Here is a 25,567-nt window from a genome sequence, read left to right as displayed (position 1 = left end):
TTTAACAGAACCAATACCAACTACATCACATAAATCATTATTTCCCATCATAACTTTGGCATTCTTTATCTCAGACACATGTGTAAACCAGTGCATGTGAGGACACATGTGATAAGTACATCCTGAATCTAAAATCCATCCTTCTTGCCTATTGCCCTCAGAGATGGTAAGCACCTCACTGATTTCTTCATAGACATTGGCTTGACCATTCTTGGAACCAGGCATATCAGAATGGGAAGTATCCAATTCTTTCATTTTCTTTTTATATGCAAAGCAATTTTTCTTAAAATGTCCTACTTTCTTGCAATAAAAGCATCTCTTGGGGTTTGCATTAGACTTGTTGTTCCCATTATTATTCTTGTTGTTATTTTCATGATTTTCATATACTTTACCCTTCCCCTTGGGTCTCCCTTGTTTGTAAGAGCCTTTGCCCTTTACAAAAAGATTTTCCCCACTGCCCTTTAGTCTTACCAGAAGCCAATAGTTCTGACTCCCTATTCTTTAAGGCATCAATCAGTTGTTCTAGGGAAATGTTTTGACAAGCATATTTAATTGAATTCTTAACAACAAGATAATCATTATGAAGTGAATTCAACAGGATAATTGACAAGTCTTGATTTTCCAATTTGGTCTTCTCCCCTGTGTTGGCTAAGTCTTGAATCAACTTCTTAAACATATCTAGGTTCTTATCAAGGCTGATTGTAGGGTCCATCTTAAACCCATACAATCTCTCCTTTAGATAAATCTTATTTCCTAGATTCTTTTTCTGATAGATTTGTTCAAGCTTATTCCAAACTTTAATAGGGGTATTGTCTTCATCATCAAGACACCTAATAACCCCATCAGTGATGTTCCAGAGCATGCAATCAATTGCATTCTCCATCACTTCAGTCCTCAAGACTGGGTCAATGCTTTCAAAGAAAGCAACTGGGTCATCTATGGATCTTAGGAGCTTCTGCTGAGCCATTAAAGCTCTAACCTTCCTCTTCCAAATCCCAAAGTCCCCTGTCCCATCAAACTTCTCTATATCTACCCTGGAACCCCCCATAAGAGTATCTAAACCTAGGTAACTAGGATTTCCCCCTAGACCTACTGCTCTACTCGAGCCTGTGGTAACCACACTGACCACACTAGGAGGAGTGCCCTCCCCTGGTAGACCAAATCCCTTGCCTGGCTCCACTTTAAAGCTGGTACCATACACCAATCAGTATATACAAAAATAAAAATTCACAATACTGATATACAATTCTGAAAAATGGAAGATTATTATAACCAAGAGTTAAATAATCAGATATTAATTAACTACAAATTCATAAGCTAACTTTATACAATTTCAGCAGCCTTTATTAACAAATTGTTAACACAGCAGATCAATACAAACCAAGTATTGTATCAAATATTAACAAAGAAATAGGGCAGCAGCTAGTATAATCAGAAATCAAGAAATTAATGTGATCAATTAATCATTAATCATCTCAAAATCAACCTACTCATACTAGATTATCACCCAACAATTTACAAAACAGATTTATACAAGGAACCAAGAACATATGAATCATATTAACATGGTTTTATCATAGAACCGAATCTTATAATTGACATATAAAATCGAATCATATCATAAAAGATAGCATATATGACATGTAAGTAACAGACTATGAAAACCGAATCTTTGAAGCATATATCAGAGGCAAGCAGCGAAAGAAACAAGAAATCAAAATTTTGTAAATTGAGATAATCATTAACCATATGAGTAATCAATCAAATTAGGATTTAAATGATCGACAAAACCTAAATTGAAATCTAGAAGCATGAACCAGAAGGCTCTGATGCCAATCTGTGATCGAAATAACACATGCCCTAACCTAGTATGGACCGAATCATGCAAGGGATAATCAAATTGAGAGAGAGAGATGATGACGGAGTTCGGCAATGACTGCCTACGTCTCCGGGATTCAAGTTTGAATCCAATCCACTATATTTCATGAGATTACAGAGAAGGAGAAGAAAGAGAGAGTTTATGATAACACCTGATACAGGTGACAACAGAGCCAATACTTCCGTCGAGTGACTTTCTAATATCACTGATCAAAAGCCCCAACCGAGCGTCTCAAAGAACCTCCAAGAATCATCGTTGCAAGAGCTTGAAGATGGCAGCCATGGAAGCTTCACCGAGAACCCCAAATCGTAGAACAGAAACCTCAAAAGTGGAAAAACGACTTTGCATATACATTAGACTTGAACCAAACCCAAGCCCCACATATACATAGCACTGAACCAATTGAACCAAATGGTTCAATAGAAACTCACTTAAAAGAGGAATAGACCAGATTACCCCCCCCCCCAACACTGACTATGCTGACCGGCATGAGCAAAACCAGAGCTCTGACCTACGCTCCTAGGCTGAAATGCAGGAGTAGGATATGGTGTAGGTCTAACAAATCACCGCTCAGTACGATCAACCAGTCCAAGATTCCTTGGCTGCCATGGCCTTTGAACACGAGCACTTTCTTTTTCAGTTTCTTCGAGTTCTGTACAATCTGGGCATAACTCTCAATAGGGAGGACAGTGAGGTATGCTTTGATTGCAGGCCGCAAAACTTTAAAGAACTTCTTTGCCTAAGCATGATCAGGCTTTGGAATCAAGGGCAAAGAAGAAGAGTTCTTCAAATTTCCTGGTAGTCAAGCACAGACATAGAACCCTGCACAAGAGCCATAAACTCGGCTTCCTTGGCATCTTTCAACACTTCAGGGAAGTAACTCTTACAAAGGGCTTCCCTGAACAATTCCCAAGTCACAACACCAGCATGTAATTCTTCTAGAATAGGCCGGGTGGAGGTCCACCAAGCATCAGCTTCATGCTGGAGCTTGTTCGGCAAATAGAACCTTCTGGTGCATCGAACATTGCAGATTATGAAAAGCTTTCTCTAATTCCTATAGCCACTTGTTTGGAAACAGAGTACCTTTCGAGACACCAGAGAAGGTAGGCCCTTGTAACTTCAAGAAACTCTCCATCAATCAGGTATGAGGAGTTCTAGCTAACCTTTCTGCATTCGGGACTGCGGCATTTGGATTTTCATTCGCACCAGAACGAGTCTCATTATAAAGAGTCATGAAACCCATCATCATCTGTTTGAACTAGTTAGCTTGCTGCTGCATCATATTGCCCATGATGTTGGCAATATCACAGAAGCTTCCTATATTCGGGGCATCGGGTATATCATTAGCAGTTTGATCATTAGTATGAGTTTGTTAATCAGAACCACCATTAGGTATACTCCCATTTGGTATCTTTTCATTCCCATCGCTACTGGATCCAACACGACGATTTCTCAACAGAACCATTCTGCAAAACCAAAAGATATCAAACACCAGAAATCAAAGATTCGACAACAACCACTTGACCAAAGGATTAGAACACTTAAATCATGCTTAGAATCATCAATATAGTCATTAATCAATCAAACATTGGCCAAAAATCAAAATTTCCAACAATAACCAGTAGTTAAGCATTCAGCCCACAGCTGGTCGATTGGTTGGTCGACTGGGTAAACGACCAAGGCTGGGTTGCACACGAAAAATAGGTTTTAAATGGTCTTTCCCTCTTCAAAACTCATTTCAAACACATTTGCTTTGAGGGAGGGCTCTAGAGAAAGGTCTTGCAAGGATTTCCAAGGTGATTCCAAGTTGTTTAGAGCTTCAATAACAACAACACAACTTACTTTGATCATCAACTCAAGGTAAACACTATTCATCTTCTTCTCATGTCGTGTTCTTCACTTAGATTTCTTGAAAAACTATGATACACTTGTTGTTCTAGGTTAGAAACATGACTATGCATGCTTAGCAACATATTCCCATAGTTTTCTTACAAATCCAAGCCTTAAACATCAAGCACAAACACAAACTAGCATTCTTTCATTGTTAACGCAACTGAAAATCCCCAATTTGGTAAAATTTCAATTACTCTCAAACCGCTAGAAATTTTAATACCAATTCAGTTGCTACATGCTTGAAAAGATATGCTATATGTACTCATGCAATTCGTTCGAACCAATTCCAACATTTCCAAAATATCAATTTTTGACTTAAAATGCAAAAATTCCTCTTTTGTAGTTGCTGAATTTTTGACTTTAGACTGAGATTTCAATGGATTTTCTTCAAATAAACCTTCTTAGCATGCTATTCCAAGTATTATGCACATTCTAGTATTGGTAGGGTTGCATATGGATAGACTTGGGCTCATGGGCGCTCAAGACCGGTAACCAACCCGTGAGAGGACATGAGAGCTTCCCGTTTACTATATGCAGATGACCAATAGGGTTGGTGAGTCCGACGAGTAATATCCGTGACTCTAGTGTGAAGGATACCGGAAAGGATCCCTGGAGGGGAGGAATGGAAGTATCTGAACCTGACTTGGCATGACTAAGTAGATGACTTGCATTGGGCTAGGCTTCACCTTGACATGCGCCAATACTTAGACCAAACAGTGATGAGAGAGAGTGGTGACCAAATCCCCTACCATGGTTTGAGAGGACTTTACCTAATTACCCTGGTAGACCCAAGATATCTTGTATGATTGAGGGGGAGTGACAGACGACCTAAAGAAGTATGGTGCTATGACTAAAAGCATGTCTACCCTAGATGACTAGCATACTTAGAGTTAGAATCATATTGCATCATATGTCTCATATCATCTGCATTATTTTATTTTTGTTATCATGTGGCTTATGTGTTGTGGAATAACTACCTTGCTGAGTTCTTTTGAACTCATTCCTTTTTTGTTGCAATGTTTTGTTAGACTACTCTACAGGTGATTATTCAGATGGTATGTTCCCTGAGGCGGACCCGGATACCCCATACCACTATCCGGAGGCTAACTACAATGAAGACTTTGGTGACGGTACCGAAGAAGATCCTTCGGCGTATCAAGGTTAGCCCTTGGATAGTTTGGGAGCAGCCATGTTGGATCTCTATGGTCTTCACTTTTGAAGAGAACTTATATGTTGTAGAGGAGACTTATGAGTAGATGCCCACCCCCTTTCTTTTGTGTCTGTTAAACTTGGAGAATTTGTAATAACTTTTGATTTATCCTTATAACTTGGGATTGTAATTAACTAGATTTGACCACACTTTCCGCTTGATTGAAGGAGTGGATTCCGCCCACTGCCTTTTTATCTTATCTGATAAGATATTTATTTCAGCACTCTGATTGTCTTTGGTATCTCATTTCCGAATTCTATTATTATCAATTGCTTAGCTTGATATTGATTGTTCATGATTGTGTTATCATCGATGTGGGTGGTATGGTCCCTGGATTAAGGATCTTTAGGACTGTGGATCACATCCGGGTATGCCAAATAGGGTACCGGCTGGGTGGATGTGACAATAACCATCCTTACCTTAAGTTGTCGATGACGATCCAAGAGTCACAAAGGAATGATCCAATAATAGTGTTAAGACCCTAAACAAACATAAATAAGAGATTAGAGAAGAAATCGGGAAGATCGGAGGTCGAATGGGTCAAAACGGAGCAAGGTTGCTGTCAGTAGCATGTTTGGTCGATGCCCTTTGGTTGATGGCATCGACCAAAGAGAATCGACCAAAAGTGGTTTCGGACAGCAAGTTGGATTTTGGTGATTTGGTCCAAAATCGGTCTTCCGGGGCTCGGATCGATCCGAAACTTGGAGGGATGATTAATAACAATGTAAGAACACTACCTAGAAAGAATTATCATAATCCAATGGTCCAAATGAAAACCCCCAAATTGAGGTCCTATGTTCTAAAGATAAGAATCCTAGCATCATGAGAAATTGATGTAATTGAAAGGGAAGCTAAAGAATTAGTTGGGGAATGGGTTAGGAACAAGATTACAATCATTTGCAAGCCAAAGATTTGACTAATCATACTCCATGTTTCAATCTAATATAAGAAATCAAGTAGCTAAGCAAGGAATCATGGTAATGCATATGTAATGATCAAGATGCAAGTGAGGCATAGCAAGAATGGAGGAAAATCAATGTAAATGGGAAGAGACCTTCATGGCAAGGTGTTTGCAAGGTTGCAGCACCTTGGCCATGGTCTCATCAGAAAAGAGACGAAGGGAAATGAGTAGAATAGAGAGCAAGAGAGAGAATCATACCTTAGAAGATGATAATGGAGTCAAGAGACAATGATTGCAACGATTGGGGGCAAGAATCCTTCACAAGCACCAAGAGAGTGCCTTCGGAAGCTCCACTCTCGTTCTCAGTGGTCTAAATGAGTGTAATAGGGCTCAAAACACGAGGCTAGCATATATAGATGAGAGAATATTCTAACAGCATCTTTTACTCGAATCTGGGAAACTTTGGTCGATGCTCTTTGGTTGATGGCATCGACCAAAGAGGATCGACCAAAACAGGTTTCAGCAGAAAATCCAGAAATAGTTCAGCAACTTCAGACAGGGATTCGGAGGCCTATACGGGGTCAAATTGAGTGGGGTTTTCTCCAACAAGTCAATCAAGAAGTCTAGTTTCGGAAAATATCTTCGGATTGTGTACAGGAGTTCATTAGGTACTTCAAATAATTCACCCCTCTTCGATGTGCAGGTTCTCACTAAACACGGACGATGATACCTCGGACAATGTACCCAAGTAAGGGGTATCATCGTCAATGTCCATGGGTTTCGGGTCAAACACCATGTCTTCCACAAAGAGGGCCCACATGGACTTCTTCCTTCACTTCGGGACATTGGATCTACTCTAAGGAAAAGGTCGGACATAACCTCCTAAAGCTTTCAAAGATAAAAACACTTAAATCAAGGTCTATCATCAAACAAGTCTTTCTTTATCTCAAAGCAATTAGGGTGTTCTGGTTAGGTTTGGGCTGGATTTCACAGTAATGCAATTATACCTCATGCTAAGATGATGGAGAATTTCTTAAAACTTCAGGTACCGAACTTCACTAGTGTGACCAAGGACACTCTATTTCCTAATAAGTGGTAATGCAATTGTACCCCGAGATATGCGTCCATGAAACTTAAAGCCTCATAGCTAGGTTTTGCATCAATTAGGAGATCTATTCGGGGCAAAGGGTAGCAATCCTTTGGGCATGCTTTATTTAGGTCTATGTAGTTGGTAGACTAGGTACACATCCGCCATTTCTTATTTGCTTTTTTGACCATCACAACATTGGCTAACCAAGTTGAACATTCGATCGGTTCAATGAATCCTAATCCTTTCAGCTTTTCAACTTCGGTTTTGATCACCTCATGCTTCTCGATTGAGAAGTTCCTTCTCTTTTGGATTATAGGCTTGGCCTTCGGGTCTATCCACAACTTGTGCTCTACTACGCTTCGGTCTATGCTTGGCATATCTACAACTGACCACATGAATATATCTCCCAAAGTAACTATTTCAATTTTTCATTGAAGCCTGCAGATTGTTCTGACCCGATAAAGGTTGTTTTCCCTTCCTTGGTAGAATCCAATTGGATTCGCTCTAGTTTTTTGATAGGTTCGAGTCTCCGTATTATGTCTTCGTCCAGATTATCATGAACCTCGATCAGTAAAGCCGTAGCTTTTCTCGGTCCAGCCTTATCTTTCAAATAAGAAACATAGCATTGTCTGGAAGTTTTTTTTATCATAAGTTACCTCCCTACTTGTCATATCCTCCCAGCCGTTACCCTAACTAGCATACCCGAGAGTGTGATCCACAGCCCCAAAGATCAAGTATCGAGGAAATCATCCTCCCACATATACAATAACATAATCATAAATAGGAAATAATCAAGGTTTAATATTATAAACAAGTTCAAAACAAGAAATGAATAAATAATATAATCAGAGTGCGGAAAATGATACCAAATATCTGTAGATATCAAAAGAAGTAAACTGAGGCGGAAACTCACTCCACAAAATACAACGGAACGCAGTATGTAAGTCTAAAAGAAATAACAACTAAATCAAAGGAACTAAGAGAGATAACTAAACATAAGAGTTTTCTATTCTATAGATGACGTCTTCAAAATAGTGGACTTCGTCAATCCATTTGAGACGTTCCACCTCCACGTTGTCTTTAACCGTAGTACGCAACTTGATCAACTGAGGGATCATCAGAGTAATCTTGATTGTTGCCAACACCTTGCGTGTAGTACGCTTCATCGGCTTGCGCTTCATCGTACTGTTTTCCATAATAATCAATACCTGTAGAATAGTCTAACAAAACAATGTACAAAAAGGAATGAGTTTCGAAGAAACTCAGTAAGGTAGTTAATCCATAACAACATAAATAACATGGAAGCAAACCATAATAAGATGCAATGCAATATGAAACAAGTAATGTATGTATGCATCTAAACTCTATGTATGCTGGTCTCTATGGCAGACATGCTTTAAGTCATAGCACCGTACTTCTTTGGGTAGGTCACGCATACGGCTCCTGTTGGTAGTGGGTTCGGCATCCCTCAGGACAAACCATGGCAGGGGGTTAAGTCAACACTCTCTCTCACAACCATTTGGTCTAAGTACTAGCGCATGTCAGGGTAAAAGCCTAGCCCAATGCAAGTCATCTACTCAGTTACATCAACTCAGGTCCAGATACCTCCGTTCTTCACCCCGGGTGATCCTTTCCGGTATCCTTTCCACTAGAGTCCTAATAGTCTCGGACTACGGACTCATCAACCCTATTGGTTATCCACATATGGTAAACGGGAAGCTCTCATGTCCTCTCACGGATATAACTCACCGGTCTTAAGCGCCCATGAGCCCAAGTCTAACCATATGCAACCCTCCAATAAATGGCCCCCACAATGTGATTCCCGTCCTCTCACGGATCATTTCACCGGTCTTAAGCGCCCGTGAATCCCCATTGCTGCCACGGGTCGTTCGGTCTCAATACCCTTCTGATTTGGGTCTGATATAGTGGGGACATCCTAGCCAAACACTACTAGACAGCCCTAGGTATGACAATCAATAATTCGGGAAAGCGTCGATGGACAACCCCGGAAACATCCCATACTATTTCCAATAATGTCCAAGGACAGAAGTGTCAAAAGGACAGCTCTCAATCGCAAATCATACCTAATCAGATACAATCTCAGATCAGTCATGACATACACAGTCAACAGTTCATCATATACCAAAGAGAATATAAAGTCATGATCTAATCATTAACAACATGATAATTATAATGAAAAGATAACCTAAACAAGTGCTACTGTTCTCACAATAGTATATCAGAAGTAAAAGTATACAAACAGTAGTTAAACTTATAGTTTCATAAAGATAGAAACCAGAGAATATGTGATCTATGTAGTTAAGGAGACAACAGTCCTTACCTTCTAACTCGTAAAGGTACTTAGAGAATCAAGTTAGACCTTGACTAAACCTGAGAAAAGAGTCTTAAACAAGTGTATACAATGAGTTAGGAAAGATACATAGAAGGAAAGATCACAATTCAATCAAAATAGACCAAGAAAGGGGTTATTGTACCCATTGGTTGACTGATTGGTCTATTGCCCCAGTTGACCAATGAGTCGACCAACAGAGACAGTAGCCTTCAACAATCATAAATTTTAGAATATGAATCCGAATTTGGTGGTTCAAAAGGGTACAAAATAAGGGGGAAACTCTAATGGAAGCATCTAAGTCTTTAGAGGACATCAAACCATTAGTCAATTCAAGTTTCCAGGTTACAACTTAGGAACCAGAAGGTTAACCTAATTAGGTTAAATCATAGATCATGAAGGGAATATAGTATGGATCAAGGATAATGAACTAAAGGATGATAGGTTATGATTCTAGTAAAGAAAACACATTGATTGGATGTTAACAGGGTCAATAACATATATCCAAGAAATTAGGGTTTCACCCTTTTTGGCTCCCATGAAAAGGTTGAGAGTATCGGATGAAGGGAGGTAAATTGTTAGGACAAATACAACAAGAAGAATTAAAGAATATTGAATTTAGATCAACCTCCACATTACCCATGAGGTTTCCCTCACATGGGAGGTTACCAAAGGTTCTCCGAATGACCACACAAGATTAGGGTTTCAAGGATTAGGGTTTCCAGGATTCAACTTGTCACATCCACCCAGCCGGTACCCCATTTGGAATACCCGGGATGTGATCCACAGTCCAAGGATCAATGATCTGAGGTCCATGCCTCCCACATACACGGTAACACAATCATGAACAGTAATAATCAATGGTAAAAACAGTTAATACTAAATATCATGAATAAGATAAGACTAAATAAATCAGAGTGCGGAAGGCAATAACATTAAAGAATAATCATAAGGGTGAGAGAAGGTATGATAACCACTCTCTCAGAACAGCGAAAAGAAGTGTGATAACGTCAAATACATGTCTAAGTGTCAAAAGACAATCTCCAAGATAAGTTAGTTACAAGACCAATGGTTCCACAAATACACCAGGGGAATGGGGCACTATGCTAGGGTTTCTTCTATACTAATGGTAGTCTCCTCAACAGTACGGATGAAGTAAACCCAGCGCTGCCGCTCCCGCACAACTGTGGGGCTAACCCTGGTGCGAATAATAATCCTCCTCGGCTCCAACATACGAATCCTCACCGACGCCACTACCCGGAGGGTAGTATGTGGAATCATAGTCCGCCTCATAGGAGGTGCCATCGTAATCTTCGGTACCTGGAATGTAATCTAAAACATTTGCACAAAAGGAATGAGTTCGAAGAACTCAGCAAGGAAGTTATTCCATAATTAGAAATCATACACATCCATAACATATAATAATGCAATGTGATATGGAACATATGATGCAGATATGAGCCTAACTCTATGAATGCTGGTCTCTAAGGTAAACATGCTTTAAGTCATAGCACCGTACTTCTCTAGGTCGTCAGTCACTCTCCCATTTCCATATCTTGGGAATGCCCGGGAAGATCGGTAAAGTCATCAAAACCATGGTAAGGGGAATCGGTCACCGCTCTCTCACATCACCATTTGGTCAAGTACTGGCGCATGTCACAGTAAAGCCTAGCCCAATGCAAGTCATCTACTCAGTCGGTCAAGTCAGATTCAAATACGTCCATTCCTCGCCCCCGGCGATCCTTTCCGGTACCCTTCACACTAGAGTCAGCGAAATCCCGGATTTCGGACTCATCAACCCTATTGGTCATCCACATATAGTAAACGGGAAGCTCTCACGTCCTCTCACGGATTGGTTACCGGTCTTGAGCGCCCGTGAGCCCAAGTCTATCCATATGCAACTCTACCAATAAATGGCCCCTTTCGGGTATCCGTAGCATGGTTTATGTCCCCTACCGGATTGGCTACCGGCCTAGAGCGCCCATCCAACCATACACTACCACGGGTTGTTCGGTCTCAATGCCCTTCCGATTCGGGTCTGACACGACAAGGATGAACCTAGCCACACAACTAGACACTCCTATGTATGTCATCCAATAACTCGGGAGAGTGTCGATAGGCACCATCGGAGAATATCCCATACTATTCCCTCCGATGCCCAAGGACGAAGTGTCGATGAGGACACCCTCCAATCCCAAGTCATACGTAAGCAATCACACATCAAATCTCATCATTTCTCATGCATCCAATGCATATTCATAATAGTACTAAAATCATGATATTGAAATGAATCATTATAAACATAAGCAAATCAAAATGATAGAGTAACACAACAATTGTATAAAGATTTAAATATTACTGTTCCAACACATATGTATCAGTATCATAATGATTGAAAGAAATTTAGGAACTTCATTCTTTGAATAAAGCATAGTTCAATATTTGATGACTTATATGTTTATGGATATAACCATCCTTACCTTGGATGAGTTGATGATGAAATGAGAATACCAAGAATAGTCCAATAGAAGTGTTAAGGCCCTAAACAAACATCAATAATAAGTTAGAAAAGAAGTCGGAAAGATCGGATGTCATTTGAGTCAAAACTGACCAAGGTTGCTGTCAGCAACAACTTTGGTCGATGGTTTTGGTTGATGGTATCGACCAAAATGATCGACCAAAATAGTCCTCGGGCAGAATAGTGGATTTTGGGGATTTTGGTCCGAAATGAGTCTTCCAGTGTTCGGATCAATCTGGAACTTGGAGGCATACTTAACAACAGTAGTAGGACACTATAAATCAAGGAATTAACCCAATCCAATGGTCTAATTAAAAAGCCCCAATTTGAGCTATCAAGTTCAAGTGATAAACATCATGGCATGAGTTGGAATTGATTGCATTGATGAGGAATAGCATGCAATAGCTAGAGGAACTAATAGAAATTCGATTGGAATCATATGGCAATGTTAAACATGAACATAACACACTTTATAGCTCAGTTTGATATCAAATGGTATGATGTTAATAGTTAAAGCATGGAATACATATGCTAGGCATGAGATATAAGCATTAGCATCAATGAATGGCTAAGGGAATCATGGATTGAGCATGAGTAGGCACTTGGAGTGGTGGTTGCAAGGTTGCAGCACCATTCCAAATGTCCCATCAGCAAGATGACAATAGAAAGGAGTAGAAATTGGTAGGGTAGAGAGTGGAATGAAGAGTCTTACCTTAGTGTAGAAGATGAAGGCAAGAATCAATGATAAACTAAGTGTCTTTGATGAGATACCCTTCACACTAACCAAGGAGCTGCTTTGGGAAGCTCTCCCCACGTTCCCAGGTGAGAAAAATGATTGCAAAAGGCTCAAGGCTCAAGGTCATATTAAATAGAAAAGGAATATTCCATGGAATCATTAACTTGGCAGATGGGACATTTTGGTCGATGCTTTTGGTCGATGGTATCGACCAAAATGATTACAAAATGATTTAGAGAAAACTCAGGTTTAGAACAGCAACTTCAAGTAGGGATTTGAAAGGCTATACAAGGTCAAATTGAGTGAGGTTTTCTTCCACAATTCAATCAAGAAGTCTAGTTTTGGGGAATACCTTCGGATTGTGCACAGGAGGTCATTTGGTACATCAACCATATTAATCTTCTCCGATGCGCAGATTTTCCTTAAACACTGACAATGCATTTAAGCAAGGGGTATCATTGTCAATGTCCATGGGTTCGGTCTCCGAATCAAGATCATCAATCAGAATGGTCCATAAATCTCTTCTTCCACCGCTTCGGGTCCTCGGACCTGAATACAACAGTGGATCCGGGTCAGGGTCAAGGTTAGAATAGGGCTGGATATTACACAACTGGCTAGGGTTAAGATCATGATGATGATCATAAATCTCAAAGAATCTGTAAAACCCAGCCCTAACCTTGACCCGGAAACCTTGTTATTTGTAGGTCCGATGACCAAGTAAAGTAAGAGTCGCTTTGGCCATCCCGGAGACTGGTGTCGGCTTTGAACCATGAAGTTGATGATGGGTTCTATTTATGGACGAACGATGGATCGTTAGTTGATGGACTTGGGTGCTCTCATCTTGGTTTGAAGGCATTTCTACCTATTAGGTGTCACTTGACTTGTGTGCAAAACCCCTTTAGGTTGGTTTGATCTGGACCTTCAATTCCCTGTTTTGGTCTTCTGTCTCTTGGTCGTTGGTCGTGCCCGCAATCCACTCGCCAATGGTCTGTCTTTGGCTTGGTTGTTCTTGCTCTATTTGTCCAATCTCGAGTCCACTTCGTATTTGCTGCCTCCAAACTCTCGCGCCAGCCTCTGCGTCATCTCTCTTGCATCCTTGGTGTTTTCTTGCGGTCTTCGTAAACTCTTCTTTTGCATCAAAGGTATGTCTACTCTCTCTTCTTCTCCTCCATCTTTGTTTTTCTTTCCTTTTGGTTGAGAGTGAAGAGATGCTGCATTCTCTCTTGCAAACATCTCTCGACATGTTCTCATGATCATCCTGGTTTGAGGCTAGACATGATCTTAACCATGATCATTGCAAGCTTTTGAAGGAATCATGATCAAACCATGATCTAATCTTTGTTAAACTTCTAATCTGATTCTGATCTCTTTGGATCTTCTATGTTGATCATGTTAGTAGTTAATTCTGTGTTTTCCTTCCATGATCCATAATCTATCAATTTCTAGTTGTTCTCTTCTACCTTACTATGTGTTCTTCATGATGCAGGTAGTTACATATTGGTAGGTTTTATTTCCTTATTTAGATTTATGCTTCTAAGCCTTATTCCATGAAGATCTATGTATGTTTTCATGATACCTTTACCGAGCAATGATCCATCCTCCTATTGTTCTTGTCTTTGTTTTCTATTTCAAATTCATCAAGATCCATGGTTGATTTAATTATGGTAACTTTTTGTTTCCTAATTTGGATCTTGATATCTTGATTGGATTAGTGTTTTGAGGTCCCCTATATGTTAGAATACTACTGTGTAGTCTACCCCTTGATTAGTACCCTTTTGAACCACCAAATTCGGTTTCATATCTTAAAACTCTGTTTTTTTAGGCTATCGTCTGCATTGGTCGTGATTGGTCGATGGACCGTCGACCAATCCACTCGACCAATGAGTCGCAACTCCGTTGGTCTATGTTGGTGTTTTGGTATCTTTTCTGTTAGGGATCTTTCCTAATATGTTGTATATACTTGTTTAGGACCTTCTTCTCAAGTTTGCCGAGATCTTACTTGATTTCTTAGGATTCCTTTGCGAGTTATAAAGGTAAGGATGGTTATTTCCTTAATTACATAGATAGCATGAATCTAGTTTCTATATTTGAATATCATAGATATGATTCCTAAATTAGATTCTTACAATGATATACTACTGTTGCATAACTTTGATTACAGTAGCATTACTTATTCATATTAAGTTGATTCATGTATGATTTACTTACCAATGTTATAAAGTGATTGTAATTATTGATTTCTTTCCATATATGAAGTTACCATATTGTGATGATATGAATTGATGCATGTGTATGCTTAGTATGGTTTGGAAAGGAGAGGTGTCCTTTTGACACTTCGTCCTTGGACTACTACGGGAATATTATGGGATGTTTCCGGAGTGCCCTCTGGACACCTTCCTACTGTTGGATGACATATCTAGGATTGTCTAGTAGTGTTTGGCTAGGATGTCCTGTTATGTCGCCCTAATCGGAGGGGTGTTGAGACCGACGACCCGTGGTAGCATGGGGATTCATGGGCGCTCAAGCCGGTACCAACCCGTGAGGGCGGGAATCACATTGTGGGGGCCATTTATTGGTAGGGTTGCATATGGTTAGACTTGGGCTCACGGGCGCTTAAGCCGGTCCACCCGTGAGAGGAGTTGAGAGCTTCCCGTTTACCATATGTGGATGATCATGGGTTGATGGTCCGTGGTCGGGGACTATGAGGACTCTGTGTGAGGATCCGGAAGGATCGTCGTGGACGAGGATGGAAGTATCCGGATCGCTTGATGTAACTAAGTAGAAGACTTGCATTTGGCTAGGTTTTACCCCGACATGCGCCGGACTTATACCAAATGGTTGTGAGAGAGTGTGTTGACTTAACCCCCGCCGGTTTGTCCCGAGGGATGAGGGCCCATTCCAATCGGCTGCTCAAGCCGGTGAAATGATCCGTGAGAGAATCCAAGATATCTTAAATGGTTGAGGATGTGAGTGGACTTTCCTAGAGTCGGTGCTATGACTTAAAGCATGTCTCCATAGAGACCAGATACATAGAGTTAGATTCATTCATTCATTGCTTGTCTCATATCATATTCCATTTATGTTTGTTCGAATCCCGCCATTTATGTTATTATGGATTTTTAACGCCTTACGAGTTTCTTTGAAACTCATTCCTTTATTGTACAATGTTGTTAGACTATCCCGCGGTCCGAGTACTATGCGGTCCCTATGAGAAGCACAAGGCGAAGGGCATATCTCCGGGAAGGTGTTGCGGTTACCACAATTACTCGAAGTCCCGCGAGTGGTTTGCTCCGTCGTGCTTAGTCCGCCATTGAGTGGAGCGTCCTTGTGCCATTTATGAGTTTACACTTACAAGGATGTTGTCTATAAGTGGAGACAATTTAGTTACCCAATGTACTAGCTCTGGGGATTAGATTTTATTTAGTTGATTCTCTTTAGAGCTACTTTTCCGCTGGATGTAAAGTGGGGTTTTTGCCTCACTTTACTTATCTGTTTGATACTCTGATTATATCTATTATTCGGATTCATTTATGATTCATTCTTTCTTTATTGGATCTATGATTTATCTTCCGCACTCTTGTTTGATTGTTCATGATTTGTTATTGTTTATGTGGGAGGTTGATCACTCGTCCCGATCTTCGGGGGGGTCCCTCTCGGGTGCCGGATAGGGTCCGGCTGGGGGGCGTGGGGTCGAATGAGATCATGGAATAGATGGTTGCAAGGGTGCAGCATCTTCTTCCTGATCTCAACCATGAACAGAATAAAGAAAAGAAAAATCAGAGATAGAGAGGAAAGAGATATAAACATACCTTTGATGCAGGAGGATGAAGATTACTTGAGTTCTTGCGAGATATCAACCAAGGATGCAAGGGAATTGATTAGAATAGGGTTCTAACTCGTTCCAAAGGCTTAGGAGGCAGATGAGGCGGAGTATTCTCGAGACTAAACTTAAATAGAGTAGCCACGACCTAATTTTCAAAAACAGAAACAATTGGTCGATTGATTGGTCGACTGGTCCAGTCGACCAATGAGTCGACCAATCGAACAAGCAACTTCAAAACAGGGAATTGAAGGCTCAGATCAAGTCCAAACATCAAGGGGTTTTGCACACACCTAAAGTGACATACCTAGTAGGTAGAAATGCCTTCGACCCAATACAGAGAGCACTCCAAGTCCATCAACTAATCCAATCTTCATCAGGGTGCAGTTTCCATAAATGGAACACTGACATCCATACTCAAGGATTCCAATCCAGCCATCAAGTCTTCAACAGAAATGGCCCAAAGATGACTTCTTGCCTTACTTCGGGTTGTTGGACCTACAAACAACAGGGTTTCCGAGTCAGGGTTAGGGCTGGGTTTCACACTACTCTTGTGCTAGGCAGGAATTTTATCTTCATATGTTTGGTTGATACTATTGCTCCTAGCTTAGTAAGGGATGGCCTCTCGAGTATGACATTATACGCAGGGAGTTCCTAAATGACCAAAAAGTTTACCCGAATGGTGGTCTCCTTTGGGAAGTTTCCAATTGTTAGGTCTAGTTGTATTGATCCTTCCGCCACTATCAAAGATCCAATGAAGCCATACAAGTGGGTGGAGGTTGGCTTCAGCAAGTCTTCCTCCATCTTTAGCTTTTGGTGTGCCTTATAAGACAAAAGATCTGTTGATGATCCTATGTCAACACCCTGTGTACCTCCTGATGACCAATGTTGACCTTGATTACAATTCCATCATCACAAGGGGTACATACGCCTCTTTCATCTTCCTCATTGAACACAATGTTTTCCACAATACTCGGTCTTTTTCTTTTGACTGCTTCTCCTGATCCTACAAACTTTTATTTTACTTTCAGCTTTCTGGAGGGACTTGGGTTCGGTCCCCCGAATATTGTGAGGATTGGGTACCGACTGGTTCCTGCTATCTCTTTCCCTTTCTTGGAGTGGGAAGCTTCAGGCCATCGGTCTCTGCTTCCCGAACGCTCTCTTCTCTTTTCTCCAGTAGTTCTTCTCTCTCAATTGTCATCACGACACTATATGTAACTGGTCAGATGCCCCTAGGATATCAATCTTTCAATATCCGCCTTCAAGTGTCTACCCTCATTGGTGTAGTGTCCATAGTCTGTATGGAAACGACAATATTTGTTCATACTCCTCTCTTCTCTTCATGTTAGACAACCATCTTGGGTGGCCATCTCAAGATATCTTGATCCTTAATCTATAGCAGGATCTCTAACCGTTGAGCATTCAGCAAAGTATACTCAGCACGGTCGGGTGAACGTTGTCTCCATCCCGATCGTCCTTTGTTTCCCCGATCGTTGTTTTGTGCTCTCAAGCCTTGATCGTTTCTGAAGCTTTTTGCTCCTTATTAGCTAACTTCATTTCTCCTTGCTGAGCGTCAAGGATTTCTATTACTTTTGCATGCTTCTGGCATCTCTGAACAAGTCTAGGATAGGTGGTTGGCATATCCTACAACAACTCCAGAAGTCGCCTGTTGGAAAGGCCTGTAAAAAGTGTTGTCTTTTGGCCACTTGTTCATCAAGGTCCTCGATCTCCATGGTCACTTTGTTGAACCTCTGTAGATAATCCTGAATAAACTTGTTCTTTGCTTGTTTGACATTGAATAGAGTCTCTTTGGTCTTCTTAGTTTGAGTCTCACTCTAGAACTGACCAATAAAGGTCAAGTTCATCAAAATCAGCTATCCTTCCCAATGGTAGGTTTGAGAACCACTTTTGAGCTACTCCGATAAGTGAAGACTTAAACACTCTGCACAAGATCTCATTTGAGTTGCCGGAAACCACTATTGACTATTGGTAGTAACTCGTATGGGCTATCGGATCTCCAAATCCATCGAACAGAGAGAAGGTTGGAAGCCTGAAATTGTGGGGGAATTCATACCTAGCTACTACCTCCGCAAGTGGGGTCTTTCTGATGATCAAGTATATGTCATCTGTCCTCTTGCCCCTTGTGAGCTGTCCCAACTTCTGATTTATGTCTGCCAATTCCCAATTGATCTGTACCGCTCGAGTACTTGTCATCCAAACGCTATCTCAGTTCAACAATTGGGATGTCACTGAGTGTATTCGTACCCCTCACTCAATCCTGGTAAGGGTCTCAGTTTGACTCCGTTGCGGAGGATCCCCAACCTCCTATCCATCTCTCCTTGATAATTCACCTATCCTCCTTATTCCCAACCTTTCACCCTGTGTCTCTGGGGGACCTTGGTTCCTTTCTTGAATGAAGTTATGGCCCTCAGTTAGGTCTCTTTCTCTTTGAGGAGAACGTCCTCTTACTTGAGAATTTCTCCTTTAAGTCCTTCAGGTTTGTCGTCTTGCTTCCTCTCGATCATGGGGGTTCGGGTTTCTTGGAGCTCCTAGATGTCTGGCCATCTTTTGAAGCATCTCCTACATCTCTATTTACTGCACCTACATTTGATTCGTCTATTACTGAATGACTGGAACCATCTAGATTTCGCTGTTCGGATTGTTCAAATGAGCTCCTCCGGCTATTTCTTCTTCTTCGTGAAGTTCACCTTCGCCATCACGATTTCCCTCAGGAGGAGGAAGGTTTTCCTCTAGGGGAGGCTGGAAATTCTAACATTGGTGTCTCGTAGATTTGGTATCTACCATGGTTTTTTTGAAGCCTTTTCCACAGATGGCACCAAATGATGCGTCTAAAAATTGTTCGGCTCTTGGATTCCTTAATGTTTGCCTACAAAACAAGGTTAGATGGGGGCCGAATTCGTAGTCGAGAAGCCACCTCCGAAGGTTAAATCAGTAGTTAGAACAACACAGAGCCTTGACTAGATGTAGAGATTAATTGAATATGTTAATTTAGGGTTTTAGGGAAACGATTCAAATACCTTCACTGTGCACGATCCTTTAGTTTATTTAGAGTTTACCTGCTATTCTCGACCATTGGATTCGTTCATGCTCCTTCTCAGTGGTCGTCCAAACGTAGGGTTTTTCCTCATCTTTTGGAGTCGGGAACACGTTTCTTTCCATAACTGTCAGGTTCCTTCTTCCAAACACTACTTGGTGGTTCATCCTTTGAACTAGCTTGATCGAGGTCACTGACCTGACCGTGGTCGAACTTGGTTCAGTGTTATTTTATCCTTATCAGATATAGATTCTAGGTTATTGGGGGCAGAGTCTAATAAAAGCTTTAGGGGATAACTTGTCTCGATTTGGTTGCAGACTCGCTATTTCTCAATGTCGTGAATAGTAGTCAGCAAGAAATCAATGATCGTGTGACCTTGCTTTCCTAAAATTCTTCCTGATCAAGTAGATTAACAATGAGCTCAAGGTTGTTTCCTGGGGCTGCGGTAGTGTGGTATCCATTCAAGTAAAGAAGAAGAAGATGAGCTCATAAAGGGACCCTAATTGGGGGGGTTATTTTCGCCCTTCAACATTTAAAATTTGAATTGAATTCTACTAATAGTCTTAAACCGTGTAAATTGATGAAATTTTAGCCATAAAAGAATCCAACCTGATTTTAGGTCTCATTAAGGGGACCCTAATGTAAAATTTTTTAATTTTCATAATAGGAACATTGTTTTAACAGGTCTATCGAACTACAATGTTCTTTAGTTAATCTTTTTCCATTTTTTAAATGATATTATCAAATGTTCATTGTGCAAACAAAGAAATTGGGGCTCCAGCAAAGCATGTATAAGCCTTACCAAATGCATACTTAATTTAAAAATGGATAACAACATTTCCTCAGACAATTCTTAGGCAACCTGAGGAAGCCATCCTTTTAGTGCTACATTTCCGGATGTGTGGTACCACTACACTTTAACCATAACAATCTAAAAGGATAAAAACCTGATGAACCAATTCCTCTACTTCAAAGGAGTTTATTGACTCCTTAGCTCTCAGGTTAACCCCTACTATTTGACTATAATGGTATTCAATTTGTGGTGATGTGGCCAATAATATGATTTAGGTACTTATATTGGTAATTGGCATCGTTTCCTTAGGTAGAACCAAATGGTGCTTCCCCAACAACTATGTGATCCCCAAACAATTACAATTTGAGAAAACAACTTGAATTTCCTAGGATACATATATGTTGGTTAATCTATCTATTCTATAAATAGATGGGAGAAAGATCCTTATCTGGATTCGTTTTTCCCAATATAGAAAGATCGCAGCGGAAGTAAACTTGAATCTACGTCCTTGTTCCTCCACGAAATTGTCACTGGTTAATTTCCACAATCACACGGAAAGAGAATAGACTCAACAACCCAAATGCCGTCTGGATAAATGATATAAGATCGAGATCCAAAACTAGGAGAACACAATCCTCGAAAGCTTCCTCCTTTCTGTGTTTCTTGGAGAGAGAGAGAGAGAGAGCAAGAGCCGTTTTCATAAAACTCACGAATGCCGTAATGCAATTTTTTTACTCGTAATGCGGCGGATATCTTTTACTTGTGATGCGGCGGTTACCTAAATATAACCCTATATTTAGTAACCACCCATAAGTGAGTTTCCAATTTTTCCCTTGGGCATATTATTATCAATAAATGCCAACAATATCTAAATTCTTAATCAAGGATTCCATCTCAATCTCATTTACACGTCATCTAAATTAAATACGTGCGTAGGGTTGAACCACAAGAACAAAATGAATAATTCAACAGCTCAGATTTCAGATGATGACGAGTCCAACACAAGGTTCATTAACGTTGGAGCTGGGTAAGAAACACTGATGCTGCTGAGTTCTCTGCATCCTTTACCCTTGACCTTATATCTCCAGTTGAAATATATGTACAATCTGCAGTTTTTACTTCAACTGAACAGATAAATCTCTTGCTGTGGGAGGGACCTTCCTCACTTTTGATGCTGCATGCGTGCATATGGAAAGGTGTTACTAATTATATTACCACAAAGCAGGTGAAGTGATTATTGATCAACACAAGGATTGTAGGAATGCTAATGCTTGAAATCAACAGACAAATAACGAAAACATAAAAGTTAGAACTGCAAAAGATTCAAGTTCAACAGTCTCAATCTTGAGGAATGTGGACAGGATTGACGCCGCAAAAGCCCAATTGAATTTACGCCTGGTTTCACCTCAAACAATAGGGTCCACTCTTGCATTAGGGCCTATCAAACTGTGGAGCATCCATCCAAGGGATAGCATCCATGACCGTGACAAAGATCTAGGACTTGTATTCATTTAAATTAAATGCAAGCCTGATTTACTTGTCCAACATCACAATTAAACGTTTCCCAATCAACAAGGGAAAAGGCTCACTCAATGGCCCTAAATAGCTGCCATGTGGAATGCCAGATGAGACTAAATATGTGGATTTGAAGACCCTAATTTCTCCTTCCCAATCATCAAACTTCAGCCCATGGAATTAGCGAGGTAGCAAAATAAGGCTTGGAACTCTAGGGACTACAGGAAGGTGCATGCCAAGTAGCACAGTGACAGCTGAAAGATACATGATTGGAACTTGATTTAATGTGGTTCTAAAAGAAACATAACGACCCATCAAAACCTATCTCATACACAGACAGATCATGAATGTTTGGAATCCCTATTATGCAAGGAGACATTGCTTCTGCGAAATAGAATTGAAAGCTAAAATCATAAATATACCAATCAGCAGGATCCACTCCTCCTGATGCGGAAGCCATAGCAAGGCCGCTTGCGTCTACGCTTGCCTCTACGCTGGCCTCACCTTTCTGCATTGCTTCTTTTTCTTCCTGCCACCTATCCACATCTATCTGATTCATCAAAATGTAGGAATTGACAATCCATCCTGCTACTTGGCTGAATGAATTGAATCCTCAAGGGAAGATTTCCCTTCCAGGGGCGCCATTGGAAGTTTTCCACTGTCTAACAAAACCACAATACTTCAGGTGCATATTTTATTCTCATTCTCTTCCCTGCCACCCCTTCTCTCCATTTACAGCAGGGTCTGACATGAGGCATGAACATGCTATGCAAATGGTTGATGGTTCTAAATAATCTTATTCCTTTCTAGACCAAAAAAGGAGGGGTGTTGGGGGGGAAGATGCACAGGTATGTGCAAGCTCAAGCTTTGTTTAGTGTGCTCCAGTGCTAGACAGAATGACTCACCCATTGACCAATTAGTTGAGCAACCAAAAAATTAAGAGGCTAAGCTCAAGCAAGATATTGGATGTCAAGCTGGAGCTATAGACAAAAGCATAAAACTTGAATGAAGAGGATGAACAATTATGGATGTCAAGCTGGAGCTATAGACAAAATCATAAAACTTAAATAAAGAGGATGAACAATTACTAGGCAATCTAGGTTTTTCAATCTTTCAGTTGCCCATATGGAGTGTTAGGACAATTGCTTCAACTCCACAAGAAACTAATGTTAAGAAAATTCTTTAAAGTAGTTGATGCAGGAGTATGATCAACACCCACTGGATTTGGCTTGATTATAATTAGTGACTTTGTAATAGTACATAGGCTTAATATATGGGATAGCTTTCTTTAAGTTTGTCAGAGTGTCATGGTATGTATTTTGAATGGTACAGGGAAATCTCATGGGAGGCATTCTTTAGCTGATTCCTTGTTCTCTTTTTCTCCTTATATACCTGTGTAGTTAGTTATTGATAGGCACAGAAGAATGAACACAAAAGTTGTTTTGGCTAGTGGAGGTAAATCCTCCCAACCCCCTAAAGCAGATGGATCTCTTCTTCATATCAACCTGGCATCTTTTCTTCCGTAAGTATATTAATGCTCTAGAATAGAAACAGAGGTAAGAAAACCAGCTTGGACCTGTTGAGATCCGGTGATAACTAAAAGCACACAGTAACCCACTGTTTTAGTGTTACGGTTATCCTACAGAAACTTTGTTCAATGAACTTACTTCCTAAACAAAGCACAAAGCAAGGATAAGCAAACAGAAAACCAAAGGAATGTCTGCATGAGCCAAACATTTAAGTGTGTGATCTAGACCCAAAGACATGTTCCAATGGTTACAAACTGCATGTTTTCTGAGACGGAAGCAAATTAAGTCCCAGAAAGAAAGTAATTGCGTACCTATACTTGGCCGGATGCCACCTTTTCTTGCAACAAATCTCATTCAACTTGAGCTTAGCCCCCTCAATCTCTTCAGCCCCATTACCACCATCGGTCTTGGTCAAGTGTTGTGATTTCCACAACTTCTCCAAAGCTTCCTTTGCGGCAGTAACCCTGGCAATCTCCTTTTGCTTTGAGGAACTTGAACCAATGAGCTCCCTGTCTACGTAAACACTAGCAATGTTCTTGGACCCATTCTTCCAATGCTTTACATCCAATTGCTTCCCCTGCTTCTGGCAAAATTCATACAACACTGTCACCGGCTGTGGTTGCTTGTGCAAGGTTTCAAGCGTAACAATTGGATCAAAGAATGTCTTAAGAATCTGCAACAACAACCAGGGCCATTAGCTTGCGAAAACAAAAAATTGAAAACCAGGAAAGAAGAAGGAAAAAAAAAAACAAGTACATTCCATAAAGCTTTGGTGTCATAATTACAGTCGACATAAACAGCTGCAGCAACGGATTCAACAATATCGGCCAAAACCTTTGGCGCTTTGACTGATCTACAGTAAGTCACTACGTCGTCTTCTTCTTGAACTGCAAGAACGAACTCGCTAACCTAAAATTGACCACGAAATAAAAAATAGCAAAAATTACTCATCTCATTGAGTCCCTTACAATTTCACTTTTCTTTTCCACGTAAAAAAAAATATAATAAATAAAAAAAATCATCATCATCATCTAAGGAAAGAAAGAAAGGAAAATTTTCCACCCTAGGCAAATGACACACGATGTAATCGAGCACCAACCTTGGATTGAAGGGGAGGGGAATTGTGACGAAAATAGCGGTAGAGCTCGTGGCGAACAGCAACACGGGCAAGCTTTTCGGTGTTAATATTGGCAGCGCAAACACGAGAGAGAGGACCTCCATCAAGGTGAGGGTATTCTTGGAAGAGGATTTGAGCAAGAATGAGGCCAAGAACGGCATCTCCGACGAATTCAAGGCGCTGATAGGAATTAGATTGAGTGTAGGAGGAATGGGTTAAGGCATCTTGAAGAATAGTTTTGTCGTTGAAGCCGTAATGGAGGATTTCTTCTACGGCCACCACTGCTGCTCTCATGTTCACGTCCACTGCTTCGATTCCCATTGAAGATGACGATGACGATGACGATGATGCATGGTTCGTCTTGATCGAATTCGAATGCATTTATGGTGGCACAAGAAAGCGCTCGCTCAGATTCCTCTTCATCCTCATGTAAATCGGCCTTTCCCCCCCCCCCACCCCCCCCCCCCCCCCCCCCCCCTCCCCCGCCCCCCCCCCCCGGCTTCCCCGGTGTGTTCCCCTCCGCGGGCCTTCACCCCTCTGCTTTAACTTTTGGTTACTTTTTCGATCGCCATGGTTGGTGTGCAGAGGTGGCCATGGTTGGGCCCTGATTTCTTTTCCCTTTGGTAATCGACACCATGAGGGTATAAATCTTTCTCCGTTTCGAGGAGTTCCTTCCCAACATCTCCAATGCACTAAACTTTCTTCTTCCTCCTCTTAATCTGGTTAGTACAGGGGTTTGTTTTTCTTGTTTGTTCCATCTCTTCTTTGACTTTGCAGATGTTAGCTTAGTAACTCGCGGTGCAAATTAGTTCATGGTTTCATCACTTCTTACATCTATGGGTTATTAATTTATAAATTCTGAAATCGAGTGGTGCTAAAGAATCTGTTGGAAGATGATCTCTAGCAGAGTGTTCATTCTTGACGGTAAGATTGTTGCTGATGGTAAGTTTGTAAGACTCCACTTCTAGCCAGTAGTCGCTCTCAGGTATTTCTTCACACTGGTATTTCTTCACTCTGTTTCTAACCATAACATTTCCATATCTGGCTGTTTGCATATTGTGTATTTTATTTTTCTGTATGCTTAGTTCTATTATCCTTTTATCACTTGTGATTAACTCATAAATAGGTTAGTTGGTTCTGATCGGGTAGAACATGGTAACC

The 25,567-nt window shown here is 40.8% G+C and overlaps 1 pseudogene across 1 annotated transcript; it reads right to left on the bottom strand.

Annotated features, from left to right (window-relative positions):
- Window positions 1–20,791: 20,791 nt before the first annotated feature.
- On the bottom strand, window positions 20,792–24,851 carry LOC149012087 (ribonuclease 3-like protein 2; annotated as a pseudogene). Its single transcript, XR_016174018.1, has 4 exons — window positions 24,389–24,851; window positions 24,046–24,198; window positions 23,601–23,962; window positions 20,792–21,419 (listed from the first exon to the last, which is right to left on the bottom strand). The product of XR_016174018.1 is annotated as a ribonuclease 3-like protein 2 (transcript).
- Window positions 24,852–25,567: the final 716 nt, after the last annotated feature.

Source organism: Hakea prostrata, chromosome 6 (genome assembly GCF_041222555.1).
Source record: "Hakea prostrata isolate BN-2017 chromosome 6, UWA_Hpros_2, whole genome shotgun sequence".
Lineage (NCBI taxonomy): Eukaryota > Viridiplantae > Streptophyta > Magnoliopsida > Proteales > Proteaceae > Hakea > Hakea prostrata.
Note: the sequence above shows the minus strand (reverse complement) of the source record. Positions and strands in the feature narration are given on the sequence as shown.